The sequence below is a fragment of the Pseudophryne corroboree genome, chromosome 1 (genome assembly GCF_028390025.1).
Source record: "Pseudophryne corroboree isolate aPseCor3 chromosome 1, aPseCor3.hap2, whole genome shotgun sequence".
NCBI classification, from domain to species: domain Eukaryota; kingdom Metazoa; phylum Chordata; class Amphibia; order Anura; family Myobatrachidae; genus Pseudophryne; species Pseudophryne corroboree.
In genome coordinates this window covers 1,177,304,589-1,177,321,665 of record NC_086444.1, presented here as the reverse complement: position 1 = coordinate 1,177,321,665, position 17,077 = coordinate 1,177,304,589, and the positions used below count along the sequence as shown (strand labels likewise).

Below are 17,077 nucleotides of genomic sequence, written 5' to 3'. Positions count from 1 at the left end.
TGAAGTGACACATGAGGGTGCTAGCAGGAGTGACACATGGGAAAGCTGGATGAAGTGACATTGGAGGGTCCTAGCAGGAGTGACACATGGGAAAGCTGGATGAAGTGACACATGAGGGTGCTAGCAGGAGTGACACATGGGAAAGCTGAAAGAAGTGACATAGGAGGGTGCTAGCAGGAGTGACACATGGGAAAGCTGGATGAAGTGACATAGGAGGGTGCTAGCAGGAGTGACACATGGGAAAGCTGGATGAAGTGACACATGAGGGTGCTAGCAGGAGTGACACATGGGAAAGCTGGATGAAGTGACATAGGAGGGTGCTAGCAGGAGTGACACATGGGAAAGCTGGATGAAGTGACATAGGAGGGTGCTAGCAGGAGTGACACATGGGAAAGCTGGATGAAGTGACACATGAGGGTTCTAGCAGGAGTGACACATGGGAAAGCTGGATGAAGTGACATAGGAGGGTGCTAGCAGGAGTGACACATGGGAAAGCTGGATGAAGTGACATAGGAGGGTGCTAGCAGGAGTGACACATGGGAAAGCTGGATGAAGTGACATAGGAGGGTGCTAGCAGGAGTGACACATGGGAAAGCTGGATGAAGTGACACATGAGGGTGCTAGCAGGAGTGACACATGGGAAAGCTGGATGAAGTGACATAGGAGGGTGCTAGCAGGAGTGACACATGGGAAAGCTGGATGAGGTGACATAGGAGGGTGCTAGCAGGAGTGACACATGGGAAAGCTGGATGAAGTGACATAGGAGGGTGCTAGCAGGAGTGACACATGGGAAAGCTGGATGAAGTGACACATGAGGGTGCTAGCAGGAGTGACACATGGGAAAGCTGGATGAGGTGACATAGGAGGGTTCTAGCAGGAGTGACACATGGGAAAGCTGGATGAAGTGACATAGGAGGGTGCTAGCAGGAGTGACACATGGGAAAGTTGGATGAAGTGACATAGGAGGGTGCTAGCAGGAGTGACACATGGGAAAGCTGGATGAGGTGACATAGGAGGGTGCTAGCAGGAGTGACACATGGGAAAGCTGGATGAAGTGACATAGGAGGGTGCTAGCAGGAGTGACACATGGGAAAGCTGGATGAAGTGACATAGGAGGGTGCTAGCAGGAGTGACACATGGGAAAGCTGGATGAAGTGACACATGAGGGTTCTAGCAGGAGTGACACATGGGAAAGCTGGATGAAGTGACATAGGAGGGTGCTAGCAGGAGTGACACATGGGAAAGCTGGATGAAGTGACATAGGAGGGTGCTAGCAGGAGTGACACATGGGAAAGCTGGATGAAGTGACACATGAGGGCTCTAGCAGGAGCGACACATGGGAAAGCTGGATGAAGTGACATAGGAGGGTGCTAGCGGGATTGACACATGGGAAAGCTGGATGAAGTGACATAGGAGGGTGCTAGCAGGAGTGACACATGGGAAAGCTGGATGAAGTGACACATGAGGGTGCTAGCAGGAGTGACACATGGGAAAGCTGAATGAAGTGACACATGAGGGTTCTCGCAGGAGTGACACATGGGAAAGCTGGATGAAGTGACACATGAGGGTTCTAGCAGGAGTGACACATGGGAAAGCTGGATGAGGTGACACATGAGGGTGCTAGCAGGAGTGACACATGGGAAAGCTGGATGAAGTGACACATGAGGGTTCTAGCAGGAGTGACACATGGGAAAGCTGGATGAAGTGACATAGGAGGGTGCTAGCAGGAGTGACACATGGGAAAGCTGGATGAAGTGACATAGGAGGGTGCTAGCAGGAGTGACACATGGGAAAGCTGGATGAAGTGACATAGGAGGGTGCTAGCGGGAGTGACACATGGGAAAGCTGGATGAAGTGACATAGGAGGGTGCTAGCGGGAGTGACACATGGGAAAGCTGGATGAAGTGACATAGGAGGGTGCTAGCAGGAGTGACACATGGGAAAGCTGGATGAAGTGACATAGGAGGGTGCTAGCAGGAGTGACACATGGGAAAGCTGGATGAAGTGACACATGAGGGTGCTAGCAGGAGTGACACATGGGAAAGCTGGATGAAGTGACACATGAGGGTTCTAGCAGGAGTGACACATGGGAAAGCTGGATGAAGTGACACATGAGGGTGCTAGCAGGAGTGACACATGGGAAAGCTGGATGAAGTGATACATGAGGGTGCTAGCAGGAGTGACACATGGGAAAGCTGGATGAAGTGACACATGAGGGTGCTAGCAGGAGTGACACATGGGAAAGCTGGATGAAGTGACACATGAGGGTGCTAGCAGGAGTGACACATGGGAAAGCTGGATGAAGTGACATAGGAGGGTGCTAGCAGGAGTGACACATGGGAAAGCTGGATGAAGTGACACATGAGGGTTCTAGCAGGAGTGACACATGGGAAAGCTGGATGAAGTGACATAGGAGGGTGCTAGCAGGAGTGACACATGGGAAAGCTGGATGAAGTGACATAGGAGGGTGCTAGTAGGAGTGACACATGGGAAAGCTGGATGAAGTGACATAGGAGGGTGCTAGCAGGAGTGACACATGGGAAAGCTGGATGAAGTGACATAGGAGGGTGCTAGCAGGAGTGACACATGGGAAAGCTGGATGAAGTGACACATGAGGGTTCTAGCAGGAGTGACACATGGGAAAGCTGGATGAAGTGACATAGGAGGGTGCTAGCAGGAGTGACACATGGGAAAGCTGGATGAAGTGACATAGGAGGGTGCTAGCAGGAGTGACACATGGGAAAGCTGGATGAAGTGACACATGAGGGTTCTAGCAGGAGTGACACATGGGAAAGCTGGATGAAGTGACATAGGAGGGTGCTAGCAGGAGTGACACATGGGAAAGCTGGATGAGGTGACATAGGAGGGTGCTAGCAGGAGTGACACATGGGAAAGCTGGATGAAGTGACACATGAGGGTGCTAGCAGGAGTGACACATGGGAAAGCTGGATGAAGTGACACATGAGGGTGCTAGCAGAAGTGACACATGGGAAAGCTGGATGAAGTGACATAGGAGGGTGCTAGCAGGAGTGACACATGGGAAAGCTGGATGAAGTGACATAGGAGGGTGCTAGCAGGAGTGACACATGGGAAAGCTGGATGAAGTGACACAGGAGGGTGCTAGCAGGAGTGACACATGGGAAAGCTGGATGAAGTGACATAGGAGGGTGCTAGCAGGAGTGACACATGGGAAAGCTGGATGAAGTGACACATGAGGGTTCTAGCAGGAGTGACACATGGGAAAGCTGGATGAAGTGACATAGGAGGGTGCTAGCAGGAGTGACACATGGGAAAGCTGGATGAAGTGACATAGGAGAGTGCTAGCAGGAGTGACACATGGGAAAGCTGGATGAAGTGACATAGGAGGGTGCTAGCTGGAGTGACACATGGGAAAGCTGGATGAAGAGACATAGGAGGGTGCTAGCAGGAGTGACACATGGGAAAGCTGGATGAAGTGACATAGGAGGGTGCTAGCGGGAGTGACACATGGGAAAGCTGGATGAAGTGACATAGGAGGGTGCTAGCAGGAGTGACACATGGGAAAGCTGGATGAAGTGACATAGGAGGGTGCTAGCAGGAGTGACACATGGGAAAGCTGGATGAAGTGACACATGAGGGTTCTAGCAGGAGTGACACATGGGAAAGCTGGATGAAGTGACATAGGAGGGTGTTAGCAGGAGTGACACATGGGAAAGCTGGATGAAGTGACATAGGAGGGTGCTAGCAGGAGTGACACATGGGAAAGCTGGATGAAGTGACATAGGAGGGTGCTAGCAGGAGTGACACATGGGAAAGCTGGATGAAGTGACAGGAGGGTGCTAGCGGGAGTGACACATGGGAAAGCTGGATGAAGTGACATAGGAGGGTGCTAGCAGGAGTGACACATGGGAAAGCTGGATGAAGTGACATAGGAGGGTGCTAGCAGGAGTGACACATGGGAAAGTTGGATGATGTGACATAGGAGGGTGCTAGCAGGAGTGACACATGGGAAAGCTGGATGAAGTGACATAGGAGGGTGCTAGCAGGAGTGACACATGGGAAAGCTGGATGAAGTGACATAGGAGGGTGCTAGCAGGAGTGACACATGGGAAAGCTGGATGAAGTGACATAGGAGGGTGCTAGCAGGAGTGACACATGGGAAAGCTGGATGAAGTGACACATGAGGGTGCTAGCAGGAGTGACACATGGGAAAGCTGGATGAAGTGACATAGGAGGGTGCTAGCAGGAGTGACACATGGGAAAGCTGGATGAAGTGACATAGGAGGGTGCTAGCAGGAGTGACACATGGGAAAGCTGGATGAAGTGACACATGAGGGTTCTAGCAGGAGTGACACATGGGAAAGCTGGATGAAGTGACATAGGAGGGTGCTAGCAGGAGTGACACATGGGAAAGCTGGATGAAGTGACATAGGAGGGTGCTAGCGGGAGTGACACATGGGAAAGCTGGATGAAGTGACATAGGAGGGTGCTAGCAGGAGTGACACATGGGAAAGCTGGATGAAGTGACATAGGAGGGTGCTAGCAGGAGTGACACATGGGAAAGCTGGATGAAGTGACACATGAGGGTGCTAGCAGGAGTGACACATGGGAAAGCTGGATGAAGTGACACATGAGGGTTCTAGCAGGAGTGACACATGGGAAAGCTGGATGAAGTGACACATGAGGGTGCTAGCAGGAGTGACACATGGGAAAGCTGGATGAAGTGATACATGAGGGTGCTAGCAGGAGTGACACATGGGAAAGCTGGATGAAGTGACACATGAGGGTGCTAGCAGGAGTGACACATGGGAAAGCTGGATGAAGTGACACATGAGGGTGCTAGCAGGAGTGACACATGGGAAAGCTGGATGAAGTGACATAGGAGGGTGCTAGCAGGAGTGACACATGGGAAAGCTGGATGAAGTGACACATGAGGGTTCTAGCAGGAGTGACACATGGGAAAGCTGGATGAAGTGACATAGGAGGGTGCTAGCAGGAGTGACACATGGGAAAGCTGGATGAAGTGACATAGGAGGGTGCTAGTAGGAGTGACACATGGGAAAGCTGGATGAAGTGACATAGGAGGGTGCTAGCAGGAGTGACACATGGGAAAGCTGGATGAAGTGACATAGGAGGGTGCTAGCAGGAGTGACACATGGGAAAGCTGGATGAAGTGACACATGAGGGTTCTAGCAGGAGTGACACATGGGAAAGCTGGATGAAGTGACATAGGAGGGTGCTAGCAGGAGTGACACATGGGAAAGCTGGATGAAGTGACATAGGAGGGTGCTAGCAGGAGTGACACATGGGAAAGCTGGATGAAGTGACACATGAGGGTTCTAGCAGGAGTGACACATGGGAAAGCTGGATGAAGTGACATAGGAGGGTGCTAGCAGGAGTGACACATGGGAAAGCTGGATGAAGTGACACATGAGGGTGCTAGCAGGAGTGACACATGGGAAAGCTGGATGAAGTGACACATGAGGGTGCTAGCAGGAGTGACACATGGGAAAGCTGGATGAAGTGACACATGAGGGTGCTAGCAGGAGTGACACATGGGAAAGCTGGATGAAGTGACACATGAGGGTGCTAGCAGAAGTGACACATGGGAAAGCTGGATGAAGTGACATAGGAGGGTGCTAGCAGGAGTGACACATGGGAAAGCTGGATGAAGTGACATAGGAGGGTGCTAGCAGGAGTGACACATGGGAAAGCTGGATGAAGTGACACAGGAGGGTGCTAGCAGGAGTGACACATGGGAAAGCTGGATGAAGTGACATAGGAGGGTGCTAGCAGGAGTGACACATGGGAAAGCTGGATGAAGTGACACATGAGGGTTCTAGCAGGAGTGACACATGGGAAAGCTGGATGAAGTGACATAGGAGGGTGCTAGCAGGAGTGACACATGGGAAAGCTGGATGAAGTGACATAGGAGGGTGCTAGCAGGAGTGACACATGGGAAAGCTGGATGAAGTGACATAGGAGGGTGCTAGCTGGAGTGACACATGGGAAAGCTGGATGAAGAGACATAGGAGGGTGCTAGCAGGAGTGACACATGGGAAAGCTGGATGAAGTGACATAGGAGGGTGCTAGCGGGAGTGACACATGGGAAAGCTGGATGAAGTGACATAGGAGGGTGCTAGCAGGAGTGACACATGGGAAAGCTGGATGAAGTGACATAGGAGGGTGCTAGCAGGAGTGACACATGGGAAAGCTGGATGAAGTGACACATGAGGGTTCTAGCAGGAGTGACACATGGGAAAGCTGGATGAAGTGACATAGGAGGGTGTTAGCAGGAGTGACACATGGGAAAGCTGGATGAAGTGACATAGGAGGGTGCTAGCAGGAGTGACACATGGGAAAGCTGGATGAAGTGACATAGGAGGGTGCTAGCAGGAGTGACACATGGGAAAGCTGGATGAAGTGACAGGAGGGTGCTAGCGGGAGTGACACATGGGAAAGCTGGATGAAGTGACATAGGAGGGTGCTAGCAGGAGTGACACATGGGAAAGCTGGATGAAGTGACATAGGAGGGTGCTAGCAGGAGTGACACATGGGAAAGTTGGATGATGTGACATAGGAGGGTGCTAGCAGGAGTGACACATGGGAAAGCTGGATGAAGTGACATAGGAGGGTGCTAGCAGGAGTGACACATGGGAAAGCTGGATGAAGTGACATAGGAGGGTGCTAGCAGGAGTGACACATGGGAAAGCTGGATGAAGTGACATAGGAGGGTGCTAGCAGGAGTGACACATGGGAAAGCTGGATGAAGTGACATAGGAGGGTGCTAGCAGGAGTGACACATGGGAAAGCTGGATGAAGTGACACATGAGGGTTCTAGCAGGAGTGACACATGGGAAAGCTGGATGAAGTGACATAGGAGGGTGCTAGCAGGAGTGACACATTGGAAAGCTGGATGAAGTGACACAGGAGGGTGCTAGCAGGAGTGACACATGGGAAAGCTGGATGAAGTGACATAGGAGGGTGCTAGCAGGAGTGACACATGGGAAAGCTGGATGAAGTGACACATGAGGGTTCTAGCAGGAGTGACACATGGGAAAGCTGGATGAAGTGACATAGGAGGGTGCTAGCAGGAGTGACACATGGGAAAGCTGGATGAAGTGACATAGGAGGGTGCTAGCGGGAGTGACACATGGGAAAGCTGGATGAAGTGACATAGGAGGGTGCTAGCAGGAGTGACACATGGGAAAGCTGGATGAAGTGACACATGAGGGTAATAGCAGGAGTGACACATGGGAAAGCTGGATGAAGTGACATAGGAGGGTGTTAGCAGGAGTGACACATGGGAAAGCTGGATGAAGTGACATAGGAAGGTGCTAGCAGGAGTGACACATTGGAAAGCTGGATGAAGTGACATAGGAGGGTGTTAGCAGGAGTGACACATGGGAAAGCTGGATGAAGTGACATAGGAGGGTGCTAGCAGGAGTGACACATTGGAAAGCTGGATGAAGTGACATAGGAGGGTGCTAGAAGGAGTGACACATGGGAAAGCTGGATGAAGTGACATAGGAGGGTGCTAGCAGGAGTGACACATGGGAAAGCTGGATGAAGTGACATAGGAGGGTGCTAGCAGGAGTGACACATGGGAAAGCTGGATGAAGTGACATAGGAGGGTGCTAGCAGGAGTGACACATGAGAAAGCTGGATGAAGTGACATAGGAGGGTGCTAGCAGGAGTGACACATGGGAAAGCTGGATGAAGTGACATAGGAGGGTGCTAGCAGGAGTGACACATGGGAAAGCTGGATGAAGTGACATAGGAGGGTGCTAGCAGGAGTGACACATGGGAAAGCTGGATGAAGTGACATAGCAGGGTGCTAGCAGGAGTGACACATGGGAAAGCTGGATTAAGTGACATAGGAGGGTGCTAGCAGGAGTGACACATGGGAAAGCTGGATGAAGTGACGTAGGAGGGTGCTAGCAGGAGTGACACATGGGAAAGCTGGATGAAGTGACATAGGAGGGTGCTAGCAGGAGTGACACATGGGAGAGCTGGATGAAGTGACATAGGAGGGTGCTAGCAGGAGTGACACATGGGAAAGCTGGATGAAGTGACACATGAGGGTTCTAGCAGGAGTGACACATGGGAAAGCTGGATGAAGTGACACATGAGGGTTCTAGCAGGAGTGACACATGGGAAAGCTGGATGAAGGGAAATAGGAGGGTGCTAGCAGGAGTGACACATGGGAAAGCTGGATGAAGTGACATAGGAGGGTGCTAGCAGGAGTGACACATGGGAAAGCTGGATGAAGTGACACATGAGGGTGCTAGCAGGAGTGACACATGGGAAAGCTGGATGAAGTGACACATGAGGGTGCTAGCAGGAGTGACACATGGGAAAGCTGGATGAAGTGACACATGAGGGTGCTAGCAGGAGTGACACATGGGAAAGCTGGATGAAGTGACACATGAGGGTGCTAGCAGGAGTGACACATGGGAAAGCTGAATGAAGTGACACATGAGGGTGCTAGCAGGAGTGACACATGGGAAAGCTGGATGAAGTGACACATGAGGGTTCTAGCAGGAGTGACACATGGGAAAGCTGGATGAAGTGACACATGAGGGTGCTAGCAGGAGTGACACATGGGAAAGCTGGATGAAGTGACATAGGAGGGTGCTAGCAGGAGTGACACATGGGAAAGCTGGATGAAGTGACATAGGAGGGTGGTAGCAGGAGTGACACATGGGAAAGCTGGATGAAGTGACAGAGGAGGGATCTAGCAGGAGTGACACATGGGAAAGCTGGATGAAGTGACATAGGAGGGTGTTGGCAGCAGTGACACATGGGAAAGCTGGATGAAGTGACATAGGAGGGTGCTAGCAGGAGTGACACATGGGAAAGCTGGATGAAGTGACATAGGAGGGTGCTAGCAGGAGTGACACATGGGAAAGCTGGATGAAGTGACATAGGAGGGTGTTGGCAGGAGTGACACATGGGAAAGCTGGATGAAGTGACGTAGGAGGGTGCTAGCAGGAGTGACACATGGGAAAGCTGGATGAAGTGACATAGGAGGGTGCTAGCAGGAGTGACACATGGGAGAGCTGGATGAAGTGACATAGGAGGGTGCTAGCAGGAGTGACACATGGGAAAGCTGGATGAAGTGACACATGAGGGTTCTAGCAGGAGTGACACATGGGAAAGCTGGATGAAGTGACATGAGGGTTCTAGCAGGAGTGACACATGGGAAAGCTGGATGAGGTGACATAGGAGGGTGCTAGCAGGAGTGACACATGGGAAAGCTGAATGAAGTGACACATGAGGGTGCTAGCAGGAGTGACACATGGGAAAGCTGGATGAAGTGACACATGAGGGTTCTAGCAGGAGTGACACATGGGAAAGCTGGATGAAGTGACACATGAGGGTGCTAGCAGGAGTGACACATGGGAAAGCTGGATGAAGTGACATAGGAGGGTGCTAGCAGGAGTGACACATGGGAAAGCTGGATGAAGTGACATAGGAGGGTGGTAGCAGGAGTGACACATGGGAAAGCTGGATGAAGTGACAGAGGAGGGTGCTAGCAGGAGTGACACATGGGAAAGCTGGATGAAGTGACATAGGAGGGTGTTGGCAGGAGTGACACATGGGAAATCTGGATGAAGTGACATAGGAGGGTGCTAGCAGTAGTGACACATGGGAAAGCTGGAAGAAGTGACATAGGAGGGTGCTAGCAGGAGTGACACATGGGAAAGCTGGATGAAGTGACATAGGAGGGTGTTGGCAGGAGTGACACATGGGAAAGCTGGATGAAGTGACATAGGAGGGTGCTAGCAGGAGTGACACATGGGAAAGCTGGATGAAGTGACACATGAGGGTTCTAGCAGTAGTGACACATGGGAAAGCTGGATGAAGTGACATAGGAGGGTGCTAGCAGGAGTGACACATGGGAAAGCTGGATGAAGTGACATAGGAGGGTGCTAGCAGGAGTGACACATGGGAAAGCTGGATGAAGTGACACATGAGGGTGCTAGCAGGAGTGACACATGGGAAAGCTGGATGAAGTGACACATGAGGGTGCTAGCAGGAGTGACACATGGGAAAGCTGGATGAAGTGACACATGAGGGTGCTAGCAGGAGTGACACATGGGAAAGCTGAATGAAGTGACATAGGAGGGTGCTAGCAGGAGTGACACATGGGAAAGCTGGATGAAGTGACACATGAGGGTTCTAGCAGGAGTGACACATGGGAAAGCTGGATGAAGTGACATAGGAGGGTGCTAGCAGGAGTGACACATGGGAAAGCTGGATGAAGTGACATAGGAGGGTGCTAGCAGGAGTGACACATGGGAAAGCTGGATGAAGTGACATAGGAGGGTGCTAGCTGGAGTGACACATGGGAAAGCTGGATGAAGTGACATAGGAGGGTGCTAGCAGGAGTGACACATGGGAAAGCTGGATGAAGTGACATAGGAGGGTGCTAGCGGGAGTGACACATGGGAAAGCTGGATGAAGTGACATAGGAGGGTGCTAGCAGGAGTGACACATGGGAAAGCTGGATGAAGTGACATAGGAGGGTGCTAGCAGGAGTGACACATGGGAAAGCTGGATGAAGTGACACATGAGGGTTCTAGCAGGAGTGACACATGGGAAAGCTGGATGAAGTGACATAGGAGGGTGTTAGCAGGAGTGACACATGGGAAAGCTGGATGAAGTGACATAGGAGGGTGCTAGCAGGAGTGACACATGGGAAAGCTGGATGAAGTGACATAGGAGGGTGCTAGCAGGAGTGACACATGGGAAAGCTGGATGAAGTGACAGGAGGGTGCTAGCGGGAGTGACACAAGGGAAAGCTGGATGAAGTGACATAGGAGGGTGCTAGCAGGAGTGACACATGGGAAAGCTGGATCAAGTGACATAGGAGGGTGCTAGCAGGAGTGACACATGGGAAAGCTGGATGATGTGACATAGGAGGGTGCTAGCAGGAGTGACACATGGGAAAGCTGGATGAAGTGACATAGGAGGGTGCTAGCAGGAGTGACACATGGGAAAGCTGGATGAAGTGACATAGGAGGGTGCTAGCATGAGTGACACATGGGAAAGCTGGATGAAGTGACATAGGAGGGTGCTAGCAGGAGTGACACATGGGAAAGCTGGATGAAGTGACATAGGAGGGTGCTAGCAGGAGTGACACATGGGAAAGCTTGATGAAGTACACATGAGGGTTCTAGCAGGAGTGACACATGGGAAAGCTGGATGAAGTGACATAGGAGGGTGCTAGCAGGAGTGACACATTGGAAAGCTGGATGAAGTGACACAGGAGGGTGCTAGCAGGAGTGACACATGGGAAAGCTGGATGAAGTGACATAGGAGGGTGCTAGCAGGAGTGACACATGGGAAAGCTGGATGAAGTGACACATGAGGGTTCTAGCAGGAGTGACACATGGGAAAGCTGGATGAAGTGACATAGGAGGGTGCTAGCAGGAGTGACACATGGGAAAGCTGGATGAAGTGACATAGGAGGGTGCTAGCGGGAGTGACACATGGGAAAGCTGGATGAAGTGACATAGGAGGGTGCTAGCAGGAGTGACACATGGGAAAGCTGGATGAAGTGACACATGAGTGTTCTAGCAGGAGTGACACATGGAAAAGCTGGATGAAGTGACATAGGAGGGTGTTAGCAGGAGTGACACATGGGAAAGCTGGATGAAGTGACATAGGAAGGTGCTAGCAGGAGTGACACATTGGAAAGCTGGATGAAGTGACATAGGAGGGTGTTAGCAGGAGTGACACATGGGAAAGCTGGATGAAGTGACATAGGAGGGTGCTAGCAGGAGTGACACATGGGAAAGCTGGATGAAGTGACATAGGAGGGTGCTAGAAGGAGTGACACATGGGAAAGCTGGATGAAGTGACATAGGAGGGTGCTAGCAGGAGTGACACATGGGAAAGCTGGATGAAGTGACATAGGAGGGTGCTAGCAGGAGTGACACATGGGAAAGCTGGATGAAGTGACATAGGAGGGTGCTAGCAGGAGTGACACATGAGAAAGCTGGATGAAGTGACATAGGAGGGTGCTAGCAGGAGTGACACATGGGAAAGCTGGATGAAGTGACATAGGAGGGTGCTAGCAGGAGTGACACATGGGAAAGCTGGATGAAGTGACATAGCAGGGTGCTAGCAGGAGTGACACATGGGAAAGCTGGATTAAGTGACATAGGAGGGTGCTAGCAGGAGTGACACATGGGAAAGCTGGATGAAGTGACGTAGGAGGGTGCTAGCAGGAGTGACACATGGGAAAGCTGGATGAAGTGACGTAGGAGGGTGCTAGCAGGAGTGACACATGGGAAAGCTGGATGAAGTGACACATGAGGGTTCTAGCAGGAGTGACACATGGGAAAGCTGGATGAAGTGACATAGGAGGGTTCTAGCAGGAGTGACACATGGGAAAGCTGGATGAAGTGACATAGGAGGGTGCTAGCAGGAGTGACACATGGGAAAGCTGGATGAAGTGACATAGGAGGGTGCTAGCAGGAGTGACACATGGGAAAGCTGGATGAAGTGACATAGGAGGGTGCTAGCAGGAGTGACACATGGGAAAGCTGGATGAAGTGACACATGAGGGTGCTAGCAGGAGTGACACATGGGAAAGCTGGATGAAGTGACATAGGAAGGTGCTAGCAGGAGTGACACATGGGAAAGCTGGATGAAGTGACATAGGAGGGTGCTAGCAGGAGTGACACATGGGAGAGCTGGATGAAGTGACATAGGAGGGTGCTAGCAGGAGTGACACATGGGAAAGCTGGATGAAGTGACACATGAGGGTTCTAGCAGGAGTGACACATGGGAAAGCTGGATGAAGTGACATAGGAGGGTTCTAGCAGGAGTGACACATGGGAAAGCTGGATGAAGTGACATAGGAGGGTGCTAGCAGGAGTGACACATGGGAAAGCTGGATGAAGTGACATAGGAGGGTGCTAGCAGGAGTGACACATGGGAAAGCTGGATGAAGTGACATAGGAGGGTGCTAGCAGGAGTGACACATGGGAAAGCTGGATGAAGTGACACATGAGGGTGCTAGCAGGAGTGACACATGGGAAAGCTGGATGAAGTGACATAGGAAGGTGCTAGCAGGAGTGACACATGGGAAAGCTGGATGAAGTGACATAGGAGGGTGCTAGCAGGAGTGACACATGGGAAAGCTGGATGAGGTGACATAGGAGGGTGCTAGCAGGAGTGACACATGGGAAAGCTGAATGAAGTGACACATGAGGGTGCTAGCAGGAGTGACACATGGGAAAGCTGGATGAAGTGACACATGAGGGTTCTAGCAGGAGTGACACATGGGAAAGCTGGATGAAGTGACACATGAGGGTGCTAGCAGGAGTGACACATGGGAAAGCTGGATGAAGTGACATAGGAGGGTGCTAGCAGGAGTGACACATGGGAAAGCTGGATGAAGTGACATAGGAGGGTGGTAGCACGAGTGACACATGGGAAAGCTGGATGAAGTGACAGAGGAGGGTGCTAGCAGGAGTGACACATGGGAAAGCTGGATGAAGTGACATAGGAGGGTGTTGGCAGGAGTGACACATGGGAAATCTGGATGAAGTGACATAGGAGGGTGCTAGCAGGAGTGACACATGGGAAAGCTGGATGAAGTGACATAGGAGGGTGCTAGCAGGAGTGACACATGGGAAAGCTGGATGAAGTGACATAGGAGGGTGTTGGCAGGAGTGACACATGGGAAAGCTGGATGAAGTGACATAGGAGGGTGCTAGCAGGAGTGACACATGGGAAAGCTGGATGAAGTGACACATGAGGGTTCTAGCAGTAGTGACACATGGGAAAGCTGGATGAAGTGACATAGGAGGGTGCTAGCAGGAGTGACACATGGGAAAGCTGGATGAAGTGACATAGGAGGGTGCTAGCAGGAGTGACACATGGGAAAGCTGGATGAAGTGACACATGAGGGTGCTAGCAGGAGTGACACATGGGAAAGCTGGATGAAGTGACATAGGAGGGTGCTAGCAGGAGTGACACATGGGAAAGCTGGATGAAGTGACATAGGAGGGTGTTAGCAGGAGTGACACATGGGAAAGCTGGATGAAGTGACATAGGAGGGTGCTAGCAGGAGTGACACATTGGAAAGCTGGATGAAGTGACATAGGAGGGTGCTAGAAGGAGTGACACATGGGAAAGCTGGATGAAGTGACATAGGAGGGTGCTAGCAGGAGTGACACATGGGAAAGCTGGATGAAGTGACATAGGAGGGTGCTAGCAGGAGTGACACATGGGAAAGCTGGATGAAGTGACATAGGAGGGTGCTAGCAGGAGTGACACATGAGAAAGCTGGATGAAGTGACATAGGAGGGTGCTAGCAGGAGTGACACATGGGAAAGCTGGATGAAGTGACATAGGAGGGTGCTAGCAGGAGTGACACATGGGAAAGCTGGATGAAGTGACATAGGAGGGTGCTAGCAGGAGTGACACATGGGAAAGCTGGATGAAGTGACATAGCAGGGTGCTAGCAGGAGTGACACATGGGAAAGCTGGATTAAGTGACATAGGAGGGTGCTAGCAGGAGTGACACATGGGAAAGCTGGATGAAGTGACGTAGGAGGGTGCTAGCAGGAGTGACACATGGGAAAGCTGGATGAAGTGACATAGGAGGGTGCTAGCAGGAGTGACACATGGGAGAGCTGGATGAAGTGACATAGGAGGGTGCTAGCAGGAGTGACACATGGGAAAGCTGGATGAAGTGACACATGAGGGTTCTAGCAGGAGTGACACATGGGAAAGCTGGATGAAGTGACACATGAGGGTTCTAGCAGGAGTGACACATGGGAAAGCTGGATGAAGGGAAATAGGAGGGTGCTAGCAGGAGTGACACATGGGAAAGCTGGATGAAGTGACATAGGAGGGTGCTAGCAGGAGTGACACATGGGAAAGCTGGATGAAGTGACACATGAGGGTGCTAGCAGGAGTGACACATGGGAAAGCTGGATGAAGTGACACATGAGGGTGCTAGCAGGAGTGACACATGGGAAAGCTGGATGAAGTGACACATGAGGGTGCTAGCAGGAGTGACACATGGGAAAGCTGAATGAAGTGACACATGAGGGTGCTAGCAGGAGTGACACATGGGAAAGCTGGATGAAGTGACACATGAGGGTTCTAGCAGGAGTGACACATGGGAAAGCTGGATGAAGTGACACATGAGGGTGCTAGCAGGAGTGACACATGGGAAAGCTGGATGAAGTGACATAGGAGGGTGCTAGCAGGAGTGACACATGGGAAAGCTGGATGAAGTGACATAGGAGGGTGGTAGCAGGAGTGACACATGGGAAAGCTGGATGAAGTGACAGAGGAGGGATCTAGCAGGAGTGACACATGGGAAAGCTGGATGAAGTGACATAGGAGGGTGTTGGCAGCAGTGACACATGGGAAAGCTGGATGAAGTGACATAGGAGGGTGCTAGCAGGAGTGACACATGGGAAAGCTGGATGAAGTGACATAGGAGGGTGCTAGCAGGAGTGACACATGGGAAAGCTGGATGAAGTGACATAGGAGGGTGTTGGCAGGAGTGACACATGGGAAAGCTGGATGAAGTGACATAGGAGGGTGCTAGCAGGAGTGACACATGGGAAAGCTGGATGAAGTGACATAGGAGGGTGCTAGCAGGAGTGACACATGGGAAAGCTGGATGAAGTGACACATGAGGGTGCTAGCAGGAGTGACACATGGGAAAGCTGGATGAAGTGACACATGAGGGTGCTAGCAGGAGTGACACATGGGAAAGCTGGATGAAGTGACATAGGAAGGTGCTAGCAGGAGTGACACATGGGAAAGCTGGATGAAGTGACATAGGAGGGTGCTAGCAGGAGTGACACATGGGAAAGCTGGATGAGGTGACATAGGAGGGTGCTAGCAGGAGTGACACATGGGAAAGCTGAATGAAGTGACACATGAGGGTGCTAGCAGGAGTGACACATGGGAAAGCTGGATGAAGTGACACATGAGGGTTCTAGCAGGAGTGACACATGGGAAAGCTGGATGAAGTGACACATGAGGGTGCTAGCAGGAGTGACACATGGGAAAGCTGGATGAAGTGACATAGGAGGGTGCTAGCAGGAGTGACACATGGGAAAGCTGGATGAAGTGACATAGGAGGGTGGTAGCAGGAGTGACACATGGGAAAGCTGGATGAAGTGACAGAGGAGGGTGCTAGCAGGAGTGACACATGGGAAAGCTGGATGAAGTGACATAGGAGGGTGTTGGCAGGAGTGACACATGGGAAATCTGGATGAAGTGACATAGGAGGGTGCTAGCAGTAGTGACACATGGGAAAGCTGGAAGAAGTGACATAGGAGGGTGCTAGCAGGAGTGACACATGGGAAAGCTGGATGAAGTGACATAGGAGGGTGTTGGCAGGAGTGACACATGGGAAAGCTGGATGAAGTGACATAGGAGGGTGCTAGCAGGAGTGACACATGGGAAAGCTGGATGAAGTGACATAGGAGGGTGCTAGCAGGAGTGACACATGGGAAAGCTGGATGAAGTGACATAGGAGGGTGCTAGCAGGAGTGACACATGGGAAAGCTGGATGAAGTGACACATGAGGGTTCTAGCAGGAGTGACACATGGGAAAGCTGGATGAAGTGACATAGGAGGGTGTTAGCAGGAGTGACACATGGGAAAGCTGGATGAAGTGACATAGGAGGGTGCTAGCAGGAGTGACACATGGGAAAGCTGGATGAAGTGACATAGGAGGGTGCTAGCAGGAGTGACACATGGGAAAGCTGGATGAAGTGACAGGAGGGTGCTAGCGGGAGTGACACAAGGGAAAGCTGGATGAAGTGACATAGGAGGGTGCTAGCGGGAGTGACACATGGGAAAGCTGGATCAAGTGACATAGGAGGGTGCTAGCGGGAGTGACACATGGGAAAGCTGGATGATGTGACATAGGAGGGTGCTAGCAGGAGTGACACATGGGAAAGCTGGATGAAGTGACATAGGAGGGTGCTAGCAGGAGTGACACATGGGAAAGCTGGATGAAGTGACATAGGAGGGTGCTAGCATGAGTGACACATGGGAAAGCTGGATGAAGTGACATAGGAGGGTGCTAGCAGGAGTGACACAT

General features: G+C 51.6%; 1 long non-coding RNA gene across 2 annotated transcripts in view; it reads left to right on the top strand.

The window, feature by feature from the left end:
* The window catches only part of LOC134929640 (uncharacterized), a 74,224-nt gene that overhangs the window by 22,073 nt on the left and 35,074 nt on the right, over positions 1-17,077 (top strand). The window lies entirely within an intron of this gene.